The sequence below is a fragment of the Hyperolius riggenbachi genome, chromosome 7 (assembly GCF_040937935.1).
Source record: "Hyperolius riggenbachi isolate aHypRig1 chromosome 7, aHypRig1.pri, whole genome shotgun sequence".
Lineage (NCBI taxonomy): Eukaryota > Metazoa > Chordata > Amphibia > Anura > Hyperoliidae > Hyperolius > Hyperolius riggenbachi.
This window is the reverse complement of record NC_090652.1, coordinates 231,985,577-232,010,204: the sequence shown is the minus strand read 5'-3', so window position 1 is coordinate 232,010,204 and position 24,628 is coordinate 231,985,577. Positions and strand designations below refer to the sequence as shown.

The following is a 24,628-nucleotide window of genomic DNA, read 5'->3' as shown; positions in this document are numbered from 1 at the left end:
GGAAGCAGATCTTACTACAATACTGGGGGGACATCTGACTACAATACTGGGAAAGGGGTAAGGAGGGAGGTGTAGCTGACGCTGACATTCAGTACGTGTACTACTATGACAATGCAGTGTATTATTTTATTTAGAGCAGTGTTCAGCAGTATTGTACAGTTTCCAGTATGTTAAAAGAGTTGTATTATGTTTGCTAAAGTTATCCATACTTCTTATTGTGGATGGGCCCTTTAATGCTAAGTTGATTCCCCAAGTCTCATGTGAACCACAGAGCCAAGCCTCACTCTGATATCTCTGCATATCCCTTGAGCTTATAGAGCCAAGCCTCATTCTGGTGTCAGCATAGTGGAGATGGGAAGTTCGGATCTTTTCAATGATCCGGATGATTCGAATCGGATCATTGAAAAGATCCGGATCTTTGATCCGAATCTCGGATCATTTTACTACCGAAGCATTCGGGGTGAGATGACTAGCAGGACAGGTCTTTCCCTGCTGTGGACAGGAGAAGGGGAGGGGGGTGGACACACAGAGAGAAGGGGAGAAGATGGACAGAGGGCAGGGAGTGGACAGAGAAGGGAGGAGGGACGAGCAGAGAGCAGAAGTGTTTGTGCACACAATACCTACATGCTGCAATCATATGCTACATGTATTTCACCTGCATGTTCATCTGTGTACTTTCCATGCAAACGTCACACAGTGAAGGAAAGCATTCCCAGAAGATAAGTGCAGCTGTTTAGTGCCGAGTGGAGGAGGATCATATTGCGCTTGCAATCACAGTGGCTGCAAAGTTACTGAGCTGTGCTGAGCCAAAAGCTTCCCATGTGATCACTGTGCAGCACTACGGAACAGACAGCCTGTAATGAGCAGCACGTTATAGCCAGTATGTGTGCTCTACACATATCTGGCATTGGCACCCATGTCCTCTCTACCTGTCTCCCTGCACGGCTGGCTTCCACCCAACAGAGCGATCCATCTCAGCTCTGCTTCCAGGACCCCGCTGCCCGCTGAGAGGGGGCGTGTCGCTCCTGGCCCCGCCCCTTTTGCGATCCGAATCGTTCATTTTGATGATTCGGATGATCGACTCATTAAATAGATTCGGATCAAAGATCCGAATCGTTCATGATCCGGACAACACTACAGCATAGAGGAGAGAGCACATGCTAATGGAGACTGGACAGAGATAGCCCTTATTCTACAGCTGGTCAGAGAGGCAAACACGGTACAGAACACATTTTATTCCTGTTTTGATGCAAATATCTGTGTAAAGAAGTATGAACAATGTGAAATGTTTAGATATATTCATAATGCATATGATGTCTGCACATGTATGATAGAATGCCATGCTAAAAGTGTAAGCAAGCAATCTAATGGCTGAAACTAAAAGCCTTTATTGTTTATATGCAGTTTTCACGGTGTGACAAGATTGAAGATGTACCACAGTATATGAAGTTAAATCTGATATGTCAAGGTGTTTGGTGCTTCAAAGTTCCACTATATTTCATGGTGACCCATGATAAAGAATAAATTAACAACTTGTAACATCAGTATGAAGCGTGGACTCGTTTTGTGACCAGCGGTAGTTACAGTGAAAACGTGTGCTAAATCCATCCTGATGAGAGATCATTATGCAGCGTGCAGCCCTGCTTTACAGAAAGTGTGCTACAGAGTCAGCGTGCAGCCCTGCTTTACTGAAGGTGTGCTACAGAGTCAGCGTGCAGCCCTGCTTTACTGAAGGTGTGCTACAGAGTCAGCGTGCAGCCCTGCTTTACTGAAGGTGTGCTACAGAGTCAGCGTGCAGCCCTGCTTTACTGAAAGTGTGCTACAGAGTCAGCGTGCAGCCCTGCTTTACTGAAAGTGTGCTACAGAGTCAGCGTGCAGCCTGCTTTACAGAAAGTGTGCTACAGAGTCAGCGTGCAGCCTGCTTTACTGAAGGTGTGCTACAGAGTCAGCGTGCAGCCCTGCTTTACTGAAAGTGTGCTACAGATTCAGCGTGCAGCCCTGCTTTATTGAAAGTGTGCTTCATCCAGAGATAGACAGATTCAGCATGCAGTACTGCAATCTTTCCTACAAAGCTTTCAATTCAGTGTCCTGCTACAAAGGCCTTTGATTCTGCATGCAGCGCTGCTTTGCTTTCTGCAAACAGACTTCAGGTACAACAGTCTGTTGTGCAACTTCGAGAGTGTAAAAATAAGAGTTTTATCGTATTTGTGTGGTCTCAGACAAAGGATGGATCTTACTACAATAAGTAAAGAAATAATTTAAGTAATAGAGACTTAAGAGTTTAAAGTTATAAGATATTGTTTCTGCATTTATGCAAAGTGTTCTATTTCTTGTTTGTCACTAGATATCTGATGCCTAGAAGTGAAATGTCAGTTCATAGTGATCCAATGTTACAGTGTGGGGAGGTGACTAGACAGATTGAGTCTCTGCAGCAAAAGGTAGTAGAGCTAAAAGAAATCTTAAAGACAGAAACCAATCAGCAAGAAATAGAAAGAATAGAGTGTGCTATAAAAGGTCAGTATTCTAGAATTGAGAAACTAGAGTCATTGCTGAAGAAGTCTCAGGCAGTCATGACAGGGGTAGATCAGTTAAGAAAATCTAGTTGTGAGAAACGATTTACACCAAAGATGCAGGAACTAAAACAACAAGAATCTGCTCAAAAAGAAAAGAAGTTCAGCTCCATGTATGAAAAATGGAAAATCCTAATCAGAGAGGTTCGCACAAAGCTAAAGTATGAGTGCTCAGAAGATGACTTGTGTGAAATGATGGATTCTATTGAGACGTTTGAGTCAGAGTTAAAGATAACATATGATGATTTACGTTTGCATGCAGCACCCTCCCAAGACGTCCGAAGAAAAATTGATGCATGTATAGCAGTGACAGCAGATTTATTAGGACTTATGAGGATACGTTTAACTGAAGATGACTTTAATGCAGAGACTGAGAAGATGAGGCTACACATGCTTTATGACAAGGATTACGCTAAATCTATATATGGATCCACAATTTCCACAGTTCCTAGCAAATGCTGCAGCCACAACTCGGGGTCTTCAAGTATTTCAGCTAAGAGAGCAGAAGCAGCAGCACAACTTGCTGCAAAAAAGGCTGAAATTGAAATGGAAGCTGCCATTGATGCACAACGACAACAGCTAAAAAGACTAGAGAATCAAAGAGACATTGAGGTCATGGAGGCCAAGCTTAGAGTGTATGCTGAAGAGGAAACAAAAGAAAATAAAGATAGATGTCGATCTGTGTACAGTGGAAAGACTGATCCCTGTCCTCCTGCATCCCTCACTGGTCAGAGTGATCAACAAAGTATTACAGCTCTAGCTCAAGCAATACATGACACAATGGTCCTAACTCGACTTCCGGCTCCAGAACCGACAGTATTTTCAGGAGATCCTCTGAAGTTTGTAGAGTGGAGTACAAGCTTTAAATCACTTATAGAACGTCGATGCTCAAGCCCAGCTGATAAACTGTTTTACCTGCAAAAGTACATTACTGGAGAAGCAAAGCTTGCTCTGGAAGGATGCTTCTATAGGAAGGATGAAGAAGCTTACAAACAAGCTTGGGATAAACTGAATTCAAGGTATGGTCACTCATTTGTGTTGCAGCGTGCATTTAGAGAAAAGCTTAATAAATGGCCAAAGATAGGCTCCAAGGAGTACATTAAGCTTAGAGAGTATGGCGACTTTCTACAAGCATGTGACAATGCTATGCCTCACATCAAGGGTCTGCAAGTACTAAACGATTGCGAGGAAAACCAGAAAATGCTACTCAAACTCCCTGATTGGGTGACTTCAAGGTGGAATCGTTACGTCACAGATCAACTAGACCAAGACAAAGATTATCCTAGTTTTAAAGAGTTTGCTGCGTTTGTCTCAAAAGAAGCGAAGATAGCATGCAATCCAGTATCATCTCTTCATGCAATAAAGCCCTTGGAAGAAAAGCCAACAAGAGACACAAGGCATGCAAAGGCAGATACATTCGTGATTGATGTAATGGCCAAGTGCAATGATGTAAATGAAACCAGGCCAAAAGACTCTGATAAACCAGAGAAAGAGAACATGCATGTAAACAACACAAGTCCTGTAAAATGCATCTTCTGTGGAGAAGACCACTCCTTATACCAATGTCAGAGATTAACAGAAAAGTCAGTCGAAGAAAAGAAAAGGTTTGTGTATGATAACCAACTGTGCTTTGCTTGCCTGAGAAAAGGACACAATTCCAAAGACTGTAAAAGAAAAGCCACGTGTGCAATATGTAAAAGGCATCACCCAACCCCATTGCATGAAGATCGTTCCTCAGTGGGCAAAGTTACAAGACACGGAGCTCCCCAATCAGAAGAAAATGCATCTGCATTGTCATGCTGTGTGGATGGAAGTGAAAGTAGCAGCACTTCAATGATTGTACCAGTATGGATCTCCTCACATAACACGGCAGGAAAGGAAACACTTGCATACGCACTATTAGACACGCAGAGCAGCAATACGTTTGTCGACCTGGAGGTCTGTGAGAAGTTACAAGCCACAATGGAGCCAGTGAAGCTCAAACTATCCACAATGATGGGAAGAGACTCCATTGTGAAGAGTCAAAGAGTTACTGGACTAAGAGTTAGAGGGTTCTCCTCAGACATTCTTTTTGACCTACCTCCAGCTTATTCAAAAGATTGTATTCCTCTTGAACGTGCACATATTCCTACCTGTGAAACAGCGAACAAGTGGAATCATCTTGCAGTCATATCACATGAAGTACCCCCACTGATGGACTGTGGTGTTGGGCTCCTAATTGGATATGATTGCTCCAGAGCCTTTGTACCACGACAGATAATCACGGGAAACGACTATGAGCCATATGCTATTAAGACAGACCTGGGTTGGAGTATCATTGGAAGCTCTCAGAGTTTGTATCCAAAACAAGTGAAAGGTTTGTGCCATCGTGTATCTGTTAAAGAAATACCGCCTGTGACCCCAATAACTGTAATTAAAGTACGAGAGTCTGACTGTGCAAATACTAGTCCGGGAGAAAAGACTATATCCCTAGAAGATATAACATTCCTACACATTCTGAAAGAAGGAATCAAGCAAAATGAGAATGGCCACCTGGAGATGCCACCTCCCTTCAAAGTACGTCCTCATTTGCCAGACAACGAGAAGCTGGCCTTGGTGAGACTGAAGCACTTAAAAAGAAAACTAGAAAGCGACCCAAAGCTCAAGAATGACTATGTGAGGTTTATGGAAGGTATCCTCCAAGATGGTAATGCAAAGAAAGTTGACCACCAACCAGAAGTAGGGAAGGTGTGGTACATTCCACATCAGGTAGTCTATCGCCCCAACAAGCCAGATAAAATCAGGGTGGTGTTTGATTGTTCTGCAAAGTATGAGGGTGTTGCTCTAAATGACCATCTGCTGACAGGATCAGATCTTACAAATGGATTGACTGGAGTGCTTTGTAGATTCCATAAACACCCCATTGCAGTCAAATGTGACATCGAGAAAATATTTCACAGATTTCCTGTTCATGAAGAAGATAGGAATTTCCTAAGGTTGTTGTTGTGGAGAAAAGGAGACACTAACTTGGAGCCCACAGAGTATTGTATGAAGGCCCATCTCTTTGGTGCAACATTATCCCCAGGCTGTGCCAACTATGGAATGAAATATCTAACCAGTCAGAATGAAAGTGAGCATCCTTCTGCAGAAAACTTCATCAGGAAAAAATGCTATGTTGATGATGGCCACATACGCCTGGAATCTGCAGATGCAGCTATTGAACTGATGAAAGAAGCCCAAGCATTATGTAGTAAAAGAAACTTTTGCCTTCACAAATTTGTCTCAAATAATCAACAAGTGTTGCAGTCTATCAGTGATTTGGAGTGTGCACCTGCAATGAACGATGTAAATCTCAACAATGATGACCTTCCTGTACAGAATGTTCTAGTTCCAAGATGGAACATGGAAAGTGACGCATTCTCCTTTAAAGTTATGATCCACGAGAGGCCAGCTATCAGGCAGAAAATTCCCCCAACCATAGCGTCTATGGAAGATCCATGCAGACCTTTAGCCTCAGTTTTCCTGAAGAGGAAGAAGGTGTTCCAAGAGACGTGCCAAATAAGCCTCAGTTGGTATGAACCATTGCCAAGTGAACTGAAGTCAAGGTGGGAGAAGTGGCTCAATGACTTACAAAGCCTCCAGGAAGTCCGGATCCCAAAATGCCTTGCACCTTAAGACTTTGGAAGGATCCAGATAATTGAAATTCATCACTTCCCATATGCCAAGAGTCTGGGTTATAGACAAAAGAGGTGAACACCTGAAGAGATCATCAATTCTAGAGTGTCCTATGCATAAGTTGGTGGTTCTTGTTGAAAATAATCAATAGCGTTCTTTAAAGCTTTAGGAAGGACCTCTAGATAAGATAGTTATTGCAAAGTGCTAACTAATCTCTAAGATATAGGTTAAAATATTAGCTTATATTCAGGATTCAGGTAGTATAATTAATATGCCAATTTGAGTTTAAAAGTTCTTGTAGGCTCCAATCCATATTTACCAAGTGGAAATCACCATTGATTTATTTTTCTGAGGTTTTACCTTTGATGTCAAATGTATACAGATATGGGTCATAAATCAAGGTAATTTGGTGGGAGTGTAGCTGACGCTGACATTCAGTACGTGTACTACTATGACAATGCAGTGTATTATTTTATTTAGAGCAGTGTTCAGCAGTATTGTACAGTTTCCAGTATGTTAAAAGAGTTGTATTATGTTTGCTAAAGTTATCCATACTTCTTATTGTGGATGGGCCCTTTAATGCTAAGTTGATTCCCCAAGTCTCATGTGAACCACAGAGCCAAGCCTCACTCTGATATCTCTGCATATCCCTTGAGCTTATAGAGCCAAGCCTCATTCTGGTGTCAGCATAGAGGAGAGAGCACATGCTAATGGAGACTGGACAGAGATAGCCCTTATTCTACAGCTGGTCAGAGAGGCAAACACGGTACAGAACACATTTTATTCCTGTTTTGATGCAAATATCTGTGTAAAGAAGTATGAACAATGTGAAATGTTTAGATATATTCATAATGCATATGATGTCTGCACATGTATGATAGAATGCCATGCTAAAAGTGTAAGCAAGCAATCTAATGGCTGAAACTAAAAGCCTTTATTGTTTATATGCAGTTTTCACGGTGTGACAAGATTGAAGATGTACCACAGTATATGAAGTTAAATCTGATATGTCAAGGTGTTTGGTGCTTCAAAGTTCCACTATATTTCATGGTGACCCATGATAAAGAATAAATTAACAACTTGTAACATCAGTATGAAGCGTGGACTCGTTTTGTGACCAGCGGTAGTTACAGGAGGGGAGCATATATTACTACAATACTGGGGTGAGGGAGGGGGGACATTTGACTTCGATACTGGGGGTGGGGGGTGGGAAGGAGGGGTATAATCTGACTACAGTACAGAGGGAGGAAGAGGAACATCTGTCTACAATACTGGGGGGGGGGGGGGCATCTGACTACAATACTGGGGGTGGAGAAAGGAAGGGGCACATGTGGCTATTATACTGGGGAGAGTGGTTGCCTAATACTGTATGGATGCACATCTGGCTATTGTACTGATGGGGTCGCTGCCTAATACTGAATAGGGGCACAGATGGCTATTGTACTGGGGAGGGAGCCAATACTGGGGCACGTTTGCTACCTATACTGGGACGGGCAGTTTAGAGGGATGGGGAGCACTGTGGGTTCTCCACCTCTAGTGCTGGAGAACCTTGCCCCAGCCCTGCTTGACAGCTGTTTTTTAATGCCTGGTACTAGAGATGTAGCGAACGGTTCGCCGGCGAACGGTTCCAGGTGAACTTTGGGGGTTCGCGTTCGCCTGGACCAAGCGAACTTTTGCGGAAGTTCGATTTGCCCCATAATGCACTATGAGGGTCAACTTTGACCTTCTGCATCACAGTCAGCAAGCACATTGTAGCCATTCAGGCTACACTAAGCCCTGGAGCCCCACCCCCCCTTATATAAGGCAGGTTTACCGGCCATTACACCCACTCGTGTGCCTGCTAGAGACAGACTAGGGACAGCTCCTGCAGACTTGTTCTCCTAGGGAAAGATTAGTTAGGCTCTTGGCTTCCTCCTGGCTGATTGTTATTGCTAAAATAGCACCCCTTTTGAGAGCTCTAATGTTTTCCTGATGTGTTTTTTTTTTGTGTGTGTGTTGCTCACTGATTTATACAGCCCTATCTGTTGCAGCTGGACCTTGGTAATTGTTATTACTGTGCCAGCCGGGCCCTGCCTAACTATCTATACTGGGACACCTACCTATGCCTACCTAACTACTGGGGCACCTACTTACCTATACGGGCACACCTACCTACCTACCTATACTAGGGGACCTACCTATGCCTACCTACCTCTACTGGGTCTCCTACCTATGCCTAGCTAACTACTGGGTCTCCTACCTATGTCTAGCTAACTACTGAGGCACCTACCTATGCCTACCTACCTATACTGGGACTACTACCTATGCCTAGCTAACTACTGGGACACCTACCTATTCCTAGCTGAATTATTGCAGATTTTCTTCTGTTTTAAAAAGGCAAATTACACCAATACAGTGTGCGGCATTGCAGGAAGTGACAAATGTGCACGATGGAACACGGAAGAGCCCGCTCATTCACGCCCGCTGCCTCTTACTAATAGTGGCGGCTGCTACTGTGCTTAAGCAGAAGGGAGAGCGCACATGGGGGACCCAGGTGAGGGGGGGGTTCCTGCTGAGCTTAAGCTGGAGGTAGAGCACACATGGGGACCCAGGTGAGGGGGGGGTTCCTGCTGAGCTTAAGCTGGAGGGGGAGTGCACATGGGGGACCCAGGTGAGGGGGGGGGGGTTCCTGCTGAGCTTAAGCTGGAGGTAAAGCACACATGGGGGACCCAGTTGAGGGGGGGGTCCAACCCCCCTCCCCGCCGCTGTGCCCAATACCCCCTTCCTGCCCTCTACCCTCTTATGCGGCGTATGCTACGCCGCGGGTCAGCTAGTAAACTTTATTAGGGGAAAAAATACTTCTGTATTCTTCTGTTTTTCATCTGTCATGTATTTTATTTATATCTTTTATCTTCTCTTTTAAACTTTGAGAATCTCCTTTGGCCACTGGTTCCCACTGCTTGCTGCTCACCTGATGTCCGCTGCAGCAAGCCATGCTCTGCTGGCATTGTCACTCTGCGCCATCTGCTGGATCCACTGTGACCACAAATGATGCTGTCCTAATCTCCTTTTTCACTGGAGCCCCGGGAAAAGCATATTTGAAGCTTCTGCCGGGGCTCCCCATTCGTCCACTGGGTGGACCAATGAGAATCATCAGGAAGATTCTCAGTCGTCCACCTAGTAGATTAATGTGGAGCCCCATCAGGAGCTATGTAGATGCTTTCACTGGGGCTCCAGTAAAGAAAAGAGGACAGTATCAGCAGTGGTCACAGCAGGTCCAGTGGGTGGCACAGAGTGACAGCTGACCCTGGGTAAGTCGGGTAAGTGCCAGAAAGCCTGCTGGCTCTAGTGACGGATGTCAGGTGAAAGAGGCATGTGCACATGCATCTCCTAGGGGAGTGTAGCAGCAGTGCCATAGTACTGAAGGGCAGCTCCATGGCACAAATACCTCACTCCCCATTGCTCGGTATACATGAGCATCACACAGGTGAACAGCTACTACTTACCTAAGTTATCCTCTTTATGCTTGGACATCACTCAGCCAGCAATTGAACTTAAGCCGGCAATTGATTTTGCAGGTAAATCCTTAGCAATGTGAAGTGATAAAAAGTTTGGAGGTTTTGAGCGTCTTATCATCTCAAATTGCATATGGTCGTCTGGGTTGATCAAGTCCAAAATATGATTTTAAGTCCCTTATTTGCTGACTACAGTCTGTATGTAACCGGTATGCCTGTCACATACTGTGTGTTAGCGGTTAGCAACTGTCATGTATCCAGATGATCACCAATTACCTTTCAGATCCAATCTTCATCATGATCTCCACCTATAGCCAAGCTATGAACGGGAGACTATTTCTACGGGTGATTATTTCTACCCGACTTGGTTGCTCCAAGGACTTATTTGTGCATAAATATTGGATTTGAGGCCAAGGTAACAAATGCGACACCCAAAAACCCAGCTAATACAGAGTCCAGGAACAGAGCCAAAGATCATACCCAGGAGGTCAGATGACTTCATAATCCAAGGGTCAAACAAACTCTAAGTCAGGAACCAGTCAGAGGATCTAGCAGACAGGCAGATGAACCAGGGAATGAGACAGTAATGTAGTCAAACCAAAGCAGAGGTCAGTTAGCACACAGAGCAATACAAAAGCACACCCTTTGCTGAACAGGAAGCTGAACAACATAACCACCATGGAGCTCAGGCAGGAAAGACTTATATAACACAGGCAGCCAATCAGAGCGCAGATGCAAACCAGACTCACCAGGCCATTAATTCATTACTCTAGAGTGCTCTAGGTAAACTTGGCTGCAAAGCAGACTTACCTGGTAAATAATTAGCTAAGTGAGAACCAGGTAAACTTGCTGTAATGCTTAAAGCTGTCGCTGGGTGACAGCAGCAACACTCCTCCTAGTTCTCAGTCTGACTGGTGCTGATGACAACAGGGAGCTAATGCTGTATGCATTACATTCAAACTGATTGTGCTATTGGATTTTTGTACCTTGTGGATCTCTTGAAGTACCATGGTGTGATCGAAATGTTTCAAAGGAGATGTACTACAATAAACAGAGGTGCTCGTTAGATCATAGACTCCCCCTGGCACAATCCACTGCTGACACGAGGAAGCAGGGTCAACTTGCAAAACGCGTTTTCTTCCCTTTGTGCAATCTGCAATGAAAATCCTTTTCAATAGTCGGCCGGCCACTGGCTCATTCATCAGGAGAAGTAGGCTAACCTCTTGGTTTTTCTTTGTAGTGTTTTTAATTCATTTTATTTTTCTGGGCGCCTCCTCCCACCAGTTATATGCTAAAATTAGAGCCACTTATGATAAGCTAATTTTCTGAAGCTCCACTCACTTGGGCTGAGCAAGTCAAGATTCTCATTTCAAGTCATGAGTAGTCTGTAAGGTCACAAATGTGATAATAATTACTTCAGAGATGTATGGGCTATGATTTGGTGTATTTTCCTGGGTCCCTAAACACTTAAAGAGGAACTCCAGTGAAAAAATGTAATAAAAAAAGTGCTTCATTTTACAATAATTATGTATAAATGATTTAGTCAGTGTTTGCCCATTGTAAAATCTTTTAAATTCCTGATTTAAATTCTGACATTTATTACATGGTGCCATTTTTACTGTTGGCAGGTGATGTAGCTGCTGCATGCTTTTTTGGCAGTTGTAAACAGCTGTAAACAGCTATTTCCCACAATGCAGCAAGGTTCACAGACAGGAAACTGCCAAGAGTAGTACTCAGAATTTCTTTGTGGGAGGGGTTTCATCACAATATCAGCCATACAGCGCCCCGTGATGGTTTGTTTGTGAAAAGGAATAGATTTCTCATGTAAAAGGGGGTATCAGCTACTGATTGGGATAAAGTTCAATTCTTGGTCGGAATGTCTCTTTAAAGGGATACTGTAGGGGGGTCAGGGGAAAATGAGTTGAACTTACCCGGGGCTTCTAATGGTCCCCCGCAGACATCCTGTGTTGGCGCAGCCACTCACCGATGCTCCGGCCCCACCTCCGGTTCACTTCTGGAATTTCAGACTTTAAAGTCTGAAAACCACTGCGCCTGCGTTGTCGTGTCCTCGATCCCGCTGATGTCATCAAGAGCGCCCAGCGCAGGCCCAGTATGGTCTGTGTCTGCGCAGTACACTCCTGGTGACATCAGCGGGAGCGAGGACACGGGCGTGCAGGCGCAGTGGTTTTCTGACTTTAAAGTCAGAAATTCCAGAAGTGAACTGGAGGCGGGGCCAGAGCATCGGTGAGTGGCTGCGCCAACACAGGATGTCTGCGGGGGACCATTAGAAGCCCCGGGTAAGTTCAGCTCATTTTCTCCCGACCCACCTACAGTATCCCTTTAAGTACCAGAAGTCTCTGGGCCCTTAAAAAGGAACTCCAGTGAAAATAATGTAACAATAAAAATAATGTAATAAAAAAAGTGCTTCATTGCCCATTGTAAAATATTTTAAACCCCTGATTTACATTCTGACATTTATTACACGGTGACATTTTTACTGTTGGCAGGTGATGTAGCTGCTGCATGCTTTTTTGGCAGTTGGAAACAGCTGTAAACAGACAGGAAACTGCCAGGAGTACCACGGTCCTCAGAGTTTCTTGTGGGAGGGGTTTCACCACAATATCATTCATACAGCTCCCCCTGATGGTCTGTTTGTGAAAAGGAATAGATTTCTCATGTATAAGGGGGTATCAGCTACCGATTGGGATAAAGTTCAATTCTTGGTCGGAGTTTCTCTTTAAGGACCAGACATTTTCTGGTACAAAAACTGAGTTAACTGACGTTGAGCTGCACGGACCCGGCACTCTAGCAGTTTGCGCTGCTCTCCTGTCACTTAAGCTCACTTGCTCTGTCATCACTATGACAGCAGAGCTCCGTGAGCCAGTCAGAAGCCAATTTCATTGGCTCCTGACCCTGTGATCACTGTGAGCCAGTGTGATTGGCTCACAGTAATCACAGAATTAGGAGCCAATTAAATCGTCTCCTGACCAGCTCACGGGGCTCTGCTGTCATAGCGACGGCAGAGGGAGTGGGCTGCAGTGACAGAAGTGCGACGCAAACTGCGAGAGCAACAGGCCCTTGCAGAATGACGTCATGCACGACATGATCGGCGGTAGCAGTGGTAGTGCACTGTACAGCGCGGTAATTTAACTCTATGCCCTGGCAGAGATAACAGGTCCCAAGCGGGGCATCGATTTCAATTACCAACGCCCAGAAGTGGTTAATGAATATTTTGTCAAACCATTTAACAAAAATAGCATAATGTATAATTAAACCAGGTCTCACATACATATAGGGGACCTCTACCAATCTGAAATTAAAAAAAAATCAAATGGCCCACTGGTTCAGTGGGTTAACTTTCTTTGACTCTAATGTGTTTTGTTAAAATGATTGAAATAGCATTCAAAAGAGAAAATGCCTTACTTTTGCTAAAACTTTACAAAACAAAAATATTTTTACTCCTGTGATATGACAGGCAGACAACTGGAATGTTCCAGCGAGAAGATGGAATCTTCTTACTTCAGTTTAGCGTTAAAAGATAATGCCAGTATGTTACCACCAGCTTAATATTACACCACCATGTCAATTCAAGAGAACTGAGGAAAACAAAATGAAATTGAATTGCTTGCTTTTCTTCTCTGACTTCCAGTGTCTGCAGTCTCCGTTAATAACAGCAGATGGCAATGTAGTACTATGCTTAACATTTTAATTTTCTTTCTTTTTTTTTTTTTGTTCTGTTCCCTTCCTTTAACAAATACCATAAAAAAATGTAACAAAATCACAACTGAAGTTCTGCAAGGAGTTGAGCGACAAACAGCAATTGTTAAAACTAAACTACTGAAGCATTTTAATGCATCAGCACAATACCGAAATAAATAAATAAATATTTTTCCCCCACCCAAATAGTGCCAGAGACATATTTTTTCTTTACTGCTCTCCAGCTGAAATTTTTACTGCCACAAAAAATAAATTCAGCAAATTGTACATTGATTAATTTAGAAGACCAAAACAACAACAAAAAACAATGTTCTGAATACCGGCTACGAATTCAGATTAGCTTTATAATGATCCAAAAAAGATTGTGATAGCAGTTTTAATAATTCATATGCATTTATCAGAGCACTAACAAACCTTGTTGCTAGGTTGCTCAAAACTAAATAAATAAATAAATAAATAACTTCAAGTGAAAAACAAAACTTTTTCAATTGCTGACATTTGCCAGCAATAGTTTAGAACATAATAGTTCCAGTTTTACACTTACTTGGTGTTGTTTCTCCATTTTAATGTGGCAAGTGAAGTGTAGAACTCTAGTCAAAATTTTGCATGTCAAAGCAAACCTGAACTTCAAAATACAATTCTGCTTATTAGTTAAACAATGTTTATTTGCTGACTACATTGGGCTTGATTCACAAAGGGGTGCTAACCTACTTAGCACGTCTAAAGTCTTTAGACGCGCTAACCAGGGTGCTAAGTAGGTTAGCACCGGATTTCTCAATCAGATCGCGCGCTAACTTTATGCGCGCAAAGTTTTACGCGCGCTAAGTCCTATAGGCTTTAATGGGCACTTCGCGCGTAAAGTTTTATGCGCATAAAGTTTTGCGGGCATAAAGTTTTATACGCGAAAAGCTTGTTTAGACGTGCTAAGGGGGTTTTCACAGGCGTGCTAACAGTTAGCACCGCTTTGTGAATCAAGCCCATAGTCTGTATGTAACCGGCACCTGCAGCGATCTGTGCTTTTGAACAACCACCATGTTTGATTAAGTTGAGGAGGATCGTTCAGATCCTCATTGACTTGAACGGGTTTTGCCGCAATTCTGTAAACAATCGTTTACATGATTGTTCGTTTCCGACGCTGCAAACGACTCTTGCAGATTTGGCCAGATGGATCGGGGAACGCTGCGCCCGCTGATTGTGAGTACTGGCCTTTGCTGTAGGAATCTCTGCAAAGAATTAAACAGAGCGAGGGGGGAAATGAAGACAGGCCGCCCCCTTTGGGCGATGGTGGGTGGGAGGGAGGGGGAAATTAAAGTAACACTGAGCACTTGCTAAAAATGAAATAGTGACTTACCTGGGGCTTCCTTCAGCCCAACGTAGGCCGCAAGGTCCCCTGGCATCCTCCTGGCTCCTCTCCCAGTCCCAGCTGGCAGCTCCGTTATGGGACGACTTCCCCCTTTGTCACTTTGCGACATCACGCCAGCGGGCTACGCGTCATCATGCCGGCCGGCATGAGAGTCCTGCGCATGCGCAGTTCGGCACGGTTCAGGCCGAAATCATCCCATAACAGAGCCGCATGGTACTCCGTGGCCGATTTTTGCTTTCCAGTCCTTCCTCTTCATGGCCGGCCATGTCATTCTGTGAGGGAATGTGGATCTGCGCTGCCTTCCTGCATAACCCCGCCGCCACCTTCGCCAAATACCACATTGCCTGCAGCCTGCCGCTATTCCAGGCCAGCCAGTAAGTATTCCTGACTACCTATTCCTGGCTACCCATTCCTGACTATCTAGACTGGCTACACCTATTCCTGAGTCCTGACTACTGATTCCTGGCTACCTATACTTGGCTGCACCTATTCTTGACTATCTATATTGGCTACACCTATTCCTAACTTCCTATTGCTGACTGCACCTATTCCTGGCTTACTATACTGGCTAAACCTATTCCTGACTACCTGTTCCTGGCTGCACCTATTCCTGGCTATCTATACTGGCTACACCTATTCCTGACTACCTATTTCTGGGCTGCACCTATTCCTGACTATCTATACTAGCTACACCTATTCCTGGCTACCTATTCCTGACTATCTGTACTGGCTACACCTTTTCCTGACTATCTATACTGGTTACACCAGTGGCGTCGCTACCATGGGGCGGCCAGGAGCGCTCCGCTCCGGGTGTCAGCTCCAGGGGCCTCCCCAGAAGCCTTGATGACACAGGAGGGGAAGCAGCGCTGAAGGAGGGGTGGCAGCGTCGGCGGGGAGGGGGAAAATACCCCCCCACATCTCCCTCACCTGGGTCCCCTCCTTCGGCGCTTCCCCTCCACAGGCGCCGGCAACGGGCACTGACAGGGCGGCTGATAGCCGCCCTCAGTTTACCCGAGCAGGGCTACGGGAAGATGGCCGCCGACGCCCGCACTGGAGACAAAAATAGACGGCAAGATGGCCGCCGACGCCATCTTGCCGTCTATTTTTGTCTCCAGTGTGGGCTTCGGCGGCCATCTTCCCGTAGCCCTGCACTGATGACGCAGCGGGAGACGGCGCGGGACATTCAAGAGGAGCTGCGGAGAGAGAGGCTGCCTGGGATTCGGAAGAGAGGTTTCATCTGCAGGTAAGTGAATGTTTTTTTTTTCTTTTACAGGTGCACCGGCCCACCTACCCACCGCTGCTGCCCACCTACCCACCGCTGCTGCCCACCTACCCACCACCTACCCACCACTGCTGCCCAACTACCCACCACTGCTACCCACCACTGCTGCCCACCTATATTGAAAAGATTGACAGAAAGTGCGCAATAGTTGCAATAAAATTAGGCAGGTGCATAAATTTGGGCACTGTTGTCATGTTATTGATTCCAAAACTTTTAGAACTAATTATTGGAACTCAGATTGGCTTGGTAAGCTCAGTGACCCCTGACCTGCATACACAGGTTAATCTAATTATAAATATTTAAGGGGGTCAAATGTAAGTTTCCCTCCTCTTTTAATTTTCTCTGAAGAGTAGCAACATGGGGGTCTCAAAACAACTCTCAAATGACCTGAAGACAAAGTTTATTCACCATCATGGTTTAGGGGAAGGGTACAGAAAGCTGTCTCAGAGATTTCAGTTGTCTGTTTTCACAGTTAGGAACATTGAGGAAATGGAAGACCACAGACTCAGTTCAAGTTAAGGCTCGAAGTGGCAGACCAAGAAAAATTACAGAAGCGACGAATGGTGAGAGTCAACCCACACAGACCAGCACCAAAGACCTACAACATCATCTTGCTGCAGATTGAGTCACTGTGCATGGTTCAACCATTTGGCACACTTTACACAAGGAGATGCTGTATGTGCGAGTGTTGCAGAGGAAGCCGCAGCACAAACACAGCCACTCAAGGTATGCTAAAGCACATTTGGACAAGCCAGCTTTATTTTGGAATAAGGTCTGATGAAACTAAAATTGAGTTATTTGGGCATAACAATGGGGCGTTATGCATAGAGGAAAAACAACACCGCATTCCAAGAAAAACACCTGCTACCTACAGTAAAATATGGTGGCTAATATGGTGCTGTGGGGTTGTGTGGCCAATGCAGGGACTGGGAATTTAGTCAAAGTTCAAAGACGCATGGATTCCACACAGTATCAGCAATTTCTGGAGACCAATGTCCAGGAATCAGTGACAAAGCTGAAGCTGCACCGGGGCTGGATCTTTCAACAAGGCAACGACCCTAAACACTGCTCAAAACGCACTAAGGTTTTCTTGCAGAGGAACAAGTACAACGTTCTGGAATAGCCATCTCAGTCCCCAGACCTGAATATAATTGAAAATCTGTTGTGTGAGTTAAAGAGAGCTGTCTATGTTCGTAAGCCATCAAACCTGAATAAACTAGAGGGGCTTGATTCACTATGCGGTGCTAATCTACTTAGCACGTCTAAAGTCTTTAGGCACGCTAACCAGGGTGCTAAGTAGGTTAGCACCGGTTTTATCAATCAGATCGCGCGCTAAGTACCGTGTGCAAAGTTTTGCGCGTGCAAAGTCCTGTGCGCACGAAGTCCCATAGGCTTTAATGGGCACTTCGCGCGGAGCGCCCTGCGCTCTGTGCACTGCGCGCGTAAAGTTTTACATGCATAAAGTTTTGCACGCGTAAAGTTTTGTGCGCTAAAAGCTCGTTTAGACGTGCTAAGGGAGTTTTCACAGGCGTGCTAACAGTTTGCACCGCTTTGTGAATCAAGCCCGAGATGTTTTTCAAGGAGGAATGGTCCAAAATACCTTCAACCAGAATCCAGACTCTCATTGGAACCTAGAGGAAGCGTTTAGAGGCTGTAATTTTTGCAAAAGTGCAAAAGGAGATCTACTAAATATTGATTTTATTTCTTTTTTGTGGTGCCCAAAGTTATGCACCTGCCTAATTTTGTTTAAACAATTATTGCACACTTTCTGTAAATCCAATAAACTTCATTTCACTTCTCAAATATCACTGTGTGTGTCTCCTATATGATATATTTAACTGACATGTATTATCGTAACAACCAACGATTTATACAGGTAAATCCTGACAATTAACAAGGTCGCCCAAAGTTTCGCATCTCACTGCATATACAATGGGTTGCAAAAGTATTCGGCCCCCTTGAAGTTTTCCACATTTTGTCACATTACTGCCACAAATACTGTATGCATCAATTTTATTGGAATTCCACATGAAATACCAATACAAAGTGGTGTACATGTGAGAAGTGGATTGAAAATCATACATCATTCCAAACATTTTTTTACAAATAAATAACTGCAAAGTGGGGTGTGCGTAATTATTCGGCCCCCTGAGTCAATACTTTGTAGAACCACCTTTTGCTGCAATTACAGCTGCCAGTCTTTTAGGGTATGTCTCTACCAGCTTTGCACATCTAGAGACTGAAATCCTTGCCCATTCTTCTTTGCAAAACAGCTCCAGCTCAGTCAGATTAGATGGACAGCGTTTGTAGACAGCAGTTTTAAGATCTTGCCACAGATTCTCGATTGGATTTAGATCTGGACTTTGACTGGGCCATTCTAACACATGGATATGCTTTTTTTAAACCATTCCATTGTTGCCCTGGCTTTATGTTTAGGGTCATTGTCCTGCTGGAAGGTGAACCTCCGCCCCAGGCTCAAGTCTTTTGCAGTCTCCAAGAGGTTTTCTTCCAAGTTTGCCCTGTATTTGGCTCCATCCATCTTCCCATCAACTCTGACCAGCTTCCCTGTCCCTGCTGAAGAGATGCACCCCCCAAGCATGATGCTGCCACCACCATATTTGACAGTGGGGATGGTGTGTTCAGAGTGATGTGCAGTGTTAGTTTTCCGCCACACACAGCGTTTTGCATTTTGGCCAAAAAGCTCCATTTTGGTCTCATCTGACCAGAGCACCTTCTTCCACATGGTTGCTGTGTCCCCCACATGGCTTGTGGCAAACTACAAACGGGACTTCTTATGCTTTCTGTTAACAATGCCTTTCTTCTTGCCACTCCTCCATAAAGGCCAACTTTGTACAGTGCATGACTAATAGTTATCCTATGGACAGAGTCTCCCACCTGAGCTGTAGATCTCTGCAGCTCGTCCAGAGTCACCATGGGCCTCTTGACTGCATTTCTGATCAGCGCTCTCCTTGTTCGGCCTGTGAGTTTAGGTGGATGGCCTTGTCTTGGTAGGTTTACAGTTGTGCCATACTCCTTCCATTTCTGAATGATGGCTTGAACAGTGCTCAGTGGAATGTTCAAGGCTTTGGAAATCTTTTTGTAGCCTAAGCCTGCTTTAAATTTCTAAATACCTTGATCCCCTGACCTGTCTTGTGTGTTCTTTGGACTTCACGGTGTTGTTGCTCCCAATATTCTCTTAGACAACCTCTGTGGCCCTCACAGAGGAGCTGTATTTGTACTGACATTAGATTACACACAGGTGCACTCTATTTAGTCATTAGCACTCATCAGGCAATGCCTATAGGCAACTGACTGCACTCAGATCAAAGGGGGCCGAATAATTATGCACACACCACGTTGCAGTTATTTATTTGTAAACAATGTTTGGAATCATGTATGATTTTTGTTCCACTTCTCACGTGTACACCACTTTGCATTGGTCTTTCAGGTGGAATTCCAATAAAATTGATCCATGTTTGTGGCAGTAATATGACAAAATGTGGAAAAGTTCAACCCACTGTATATGTATATATATATATATATATACACACACACACACACACACATATATATATATTCATGGCTTTGTAGAAATACATGCGAGCAGATAAATCCATAAAATGAATCTCTGGATTAACCTCCTGGGGGTTACAATTATATCGCCCAGGAGGTGGCGCAGCACTATTTTTTAATTTTTTTTATTTTTAAATCATGTAGCGAGCCCAGGGCTCGCTACATTATAGCCGCTGTGCAGCGGCATCCCCCCACCCCCTCCGATCGCCTCCGGCAATCAAAGCAAACAGGAAATCCCGTTCAGAACGGGATTTCCTGTTTGGCTTCCCCCGTCGCCATGGTGACGATCGGGATGACGTCATCGACGTCAACGATGTCGTGACGTCAGAGGGAGTCTCGATCCACCCCTCAGCGCTGCCTGGCACTGATTGGCCAGGCTGCGCACGGGGTCTTGGGGGTGGGGAGCGGCTCGGCACGGCGGGTAGCGGCGAATCAGCGCGGAGCGGCGGCGATCGGTATATACACGCAGCTAGCAAAGTGCTAGCTGCGTGCAACAAAAAAAAATTATGCAAATCGGCCCACCAGGGCCTGAGAAATCCTCTGTGGCGGCTTACCCCGAGCTCAGCTCGGGATTAGCCTCCAGAGGGTTAAGAGCTGGTTCAGACGGAAGTCTGACTAGCTTTTTCTCGGCGCTGCGTTTAGACGCTAGCTTTTGAAGGCTTTTGGGAAGCCTTCAAGGCTAGCGGATCGGGTCCCTACACTGGTTCCCCATAGTTTACCGCCTCTGAAAGCTGCATGTTGCTTTCGAGATGAGACGCGATGTCGGGATCCATCACCAGGCTATTATGAAAGCTTGTTCCGAATGCTCCCATTCACTTGAATGGGACTGTGGTAGATTCCGAAAAACAGGGGTGTCAAACTCAAATACAAAGTGGGACCAAATTGAGCTCTGGGACCAAATCGCGGGCTGACCTCAATGTCTAGTGCCCCTTCTCCCTCGCTTATAAAGTTCCCTGATGTTTAGTGGTCCTCCCTCCCCTATACAGTTCCCTGATGTTTAGTGGCCCTTCCTCCCCTATACAGTTTCCTGGTGTTAAGTGGCCCCTCCTTTCCCTATACAGTTCCCTGGTGTCTAGTACTGCCCTTCCCTGTCCTATACAGTTCCCTGGTATCTAGTGCTGTCCCCCTCCTTATATGGCTTTCCTGGTGTTCTAGGGCTTCACCTTCAATATAGCTTCTCTGGTGGTCTAGAGTGCACCAAACATGATGCAAAGTTGGGAATTCATCTGAGGGCCAAATCTGATGGCTCTGAGAGCCAGATTTGGCCCACAGGTCGGAGTTTGACATGTATGCGTTAAAACCCGGGAAATCGTCTGTGTGAACCAGCCCTTCATTTTAAACACTGTCAGGAATTAAGTAATAATCAGGGTTTCTTCACAAAAAAAGTTGAACTTCAAATACTATTAACAGTTAAAGAAGTTATTTATTTAAAAAAAATGGTGTAAACCAATTACTTTAATACAAAATGAAAAATAGTGCACCCACATGATCCACTTATATATATAAAATACATTTGCCGACAGCAGTCCACGTCTTTAGGCTCCAGTATGTGTGATGCAGCATCTTGGTGGAGGCAGTGTGGAGTGAAGGAATTCGGTCACTGGTTATAAAATGTGTGTGCTGTCGGTGATTAGACAGTCACTATAAAGGGTGAGGATCTGTGATTCTCGTCTGTGTGGGGAGATCACACAAGATAAAAAGACATGTGGTGTTGTGCAAAATAATTTTACAGAGTCACGCTATGTTTGTTTTCTCTTTATTTTTATGTTGGGTGGAGTGAATAAAGACACAGAAGTTTGAAAATTGGAAATATATCCTTAATGAAAGCGCAGTATCCATAGGACTGGTACATTACAAGAGATCCCTTTTCTCATACTGGTGGTCTAATGGAGATGTACAGTAGCTCACTGAAGAACCTTTTTGATAAACTAAAACTTTTATTTACACTTTTTATAATGAAATTCAGAAGTATACTCATTTATATTATTTAAAGGGGCACAATGGTGAAAAATATGTGCAAACCTGTCCAAACTAGTCCAAAACCTGTCCCTTCTGTCAGATTTCTACTACCTACTGTAAGTGACAGCAACATAGGAGCAAAGTAATTTATGGCTCATTTTACTCTCGAAAAACGTACTTCTTATTTGTATATGTTTGCACTTATTTAAAATTGTACTATTTTTCGCCATAGTGCCCCTTTAACATACAGAGCTATGCAGCACTCTGGCACATTATACATAAAGGGTAAAATAGTAGTAGTGTACCTATGATGGAAAAAACTATAAAGACAAAAAATTTCATAAATAAAGATACCATCTCTATTGCCTGGCCTGTTAACCGACGATAAGTTAGACAACTATCTGTCTCACACATCGTGGCTGTACGAGAAGTTGTCTAACTTTTTTCTTCCTCCTCAAAGAGAGTGAGGACAAAACCACAAATTTGAGGTTTGACATTTATTGATTCCTGCAGCTCTTAAAAGAGAAGACACTCATGAAATGTGAAGTCACAAACTAAAGTGAGAGAGTATGGTAAATGTCCATAGACACAAGCGTAAACATTTGTGGTGTACTTTCCCCTTCTCTCTCTCTCTCTTTAAAAAAACATTGCATTTGTTTCAACCGTTCAGTTCGTTGTGACAGAGGAAAAACACACAAACAGCAGACAACTTTCTTTGATCTTTTACAATGTGTACTATAAGACACAACTTTAGTATAAAAAAAAAAAAAAAAAAGTAATGACATTCATTAGTTAACATTTAGCACCTTGACACATTCCGAGCGAAGCAGTAATTGAAGATAGCAGCAGGTTAAACGACTATTTTTATTATTATTATTATTATTATTAAGTATTTATATAGCGCCAACATATTACGCAGCGCTGTACAATGTATGTATATATATATATATATATATATATATTGTCTTGTCACTAACTGTCCCTCAAAGGAGCTCACAATCTAATCCCTACCATTGCCATATGTCTATATTATGTAGTGTAAGTACTGTAGTCTAGGGCCAATTTTTAGGGGGAGCCAATTAACTTATCTGTATGTTTTTGGAATGTGGGAGGAAACCGGAGTGCCCGGAGGAAACCCACGCAGACACGGAGAGAACATACAAACTCTTTGCAGATAGTGCCCTGGCTGGGATTCGAACCAGGGACCCAGCGCTGCAATGCGAGAGAGCTAACCACTACGCCACCGTGCTGACTATTAGTGTGAATATGACTTACCATGCGCTGACAGCTTTCAGTAGTAGTCGGTAAACACTTTACAGTTCCAGTAACATAACAGTAACATGACATAAGTCATTTCAGGCAGTACTAAAAATATAGTTTTAAAATTATAAAAAAAACACCATTGAAGAAGTGCAAAGATGGCATCAATAGATATGAGGATAACAACTTTTTTATTTTTAAACAAACCCCTTCCACTTTCCTTACCTAACCTAAAATAATGTTCCCTTTAATCCCCAAAGCCCCCTCCATTCTCTCCTATTGGTTACTCAATTTTTGTGACTATAAACACTGAACAGGCTGCCTGTATCCTGATGTCTACAGCAAAGCAGGAAATTTGGGGGCCCTCTATTGGGATAAACTTGGGCTCCGCCATAGGTGTCATTATAAATTGTTGCTATAGTGTGAATTTTGGGTGTCCGGGTGCCCAAATTTCAAACTATAGCTGTAATTTATATAGGCGCCTATGGCAGCACACCAACATTATTGTAATTACTGCAGGGGTCAGTTAAGGTTAGGTGTGAGGAGGGGGTACTACTTAAGATTAGGTGTGTAGGGGCGTGTTTTTAATCATAGCAGTTCATTTTGGTGCGTCGCTGAGCGTCGAAGCCATCATTTGGCTCGCCCTTCGCCAATCTGCCTGTCGCTGGGATAATATGTACTTATTTTTAGTGGTTAGGCGTGGGAGTGGGGTACATCTTAGGCATGAGGTGGAGGTTTTTAATGGGTAGGCGTGGGGAGCAGGGACGGTTAAGGTTAGGCATCAATGTTAGGTTAATTGTAGTTAAACATTGGTATTATTTTCCAATATTTTACTACGGTAATTTACACTTTTAAAACATAGAATATCTGTAAATTTTACAGATATTTTACTAGCCAAAATTGGGCACCCAAATTTCCTTGTGCCCTTTTCATGTACGCGTCTACAGTACTGGAATCATGCTGACCCACTATCACAGCATCAGCTGTTGGCAATTTTCTCTCCATGGTGATCACATCTGGACCCACAGACACGAGGACAATGAATCATACAACCCCATAGGCACTGTGCACCCATCTAGCTGAGGGTCATTGAATAACGGTGAGTGCCCAATGCTTGGGGTGTGGTGGTGGTGTCTCACAGAAGGAGGAAGTGGGGTGACCTTCAGTTGAAGGAAAGGTAGTTGAACTGTCTTTTTTTTCTTATTGCTTATATTCCCTTTAAAGAGAGTCTGAAGCGAGAATAAATCTCGCTTCAGACCTCCTAAATAGCAGGGGCATTTGTGCCCCTGCTAAAACGCCGCTATCCCGCGGCTGCACAAGGGTCCCTGTCCCCCCAAATCCCCTCCGTAATGCGGGGGAGCGCTTCCGCATTGGGACAGGGCTAACCGCTGCAGCCCTTCCCCTACGCGCGTCTGTCAGCGCGTATCTCCGCCTCTCCCCCGCCCCTCTCAGTCTTCCTTCACTGAGAGGGGCGGGGGAGAGGCGGCGATGCGCCGCTGATAGACGCGACTGGACGCAGGGCTGCAGCCGTTAGCCCTGCCTCCAGGAGCAACCAAATGCACGACCAAGTCATGCTGGGGTGGGTTTGGGGGTGAAGGGACCCCCTTTGTGCGGCGCGATAGCGGCGGTTTAGCAGGGGCACACGTGCCCCTGCTAACTTTGAGCTCTGAAGCGAGATTTATTCTCGCTTCAGAGTCTCTTTAAGGGATAGAATGTTCTGGACTGATCATTTGTGCACAGCATGTTTTTGAAAGTA

At 44.4% G+C, this 24,628-nt stretch overlaps 1 long non-coding RNA gene across 1 annotated transcript; it reads left to right on the top strand.

The window, feature by feature from the left end:
* The first annotated feature begins 1,137 nt into the window (after positions 1 to 1,137).
* On the top strand, positions 1,138 to 7,292 carry LOC137524896 (uncharacterized). The gene is made up of 4 exons (XR_011022803.1): positions 1,138 to 1,219; positions 1,405 to 1,774; positions 6,881 to 6,990; positions 7,176 to 7,292. It is a non-coding gene; the product is annotated as an uncharacterized lncRNA (long non-coding RNA).
* Positions 7,293 to 24,628: the final 17,336 nt, after the last annotated feature.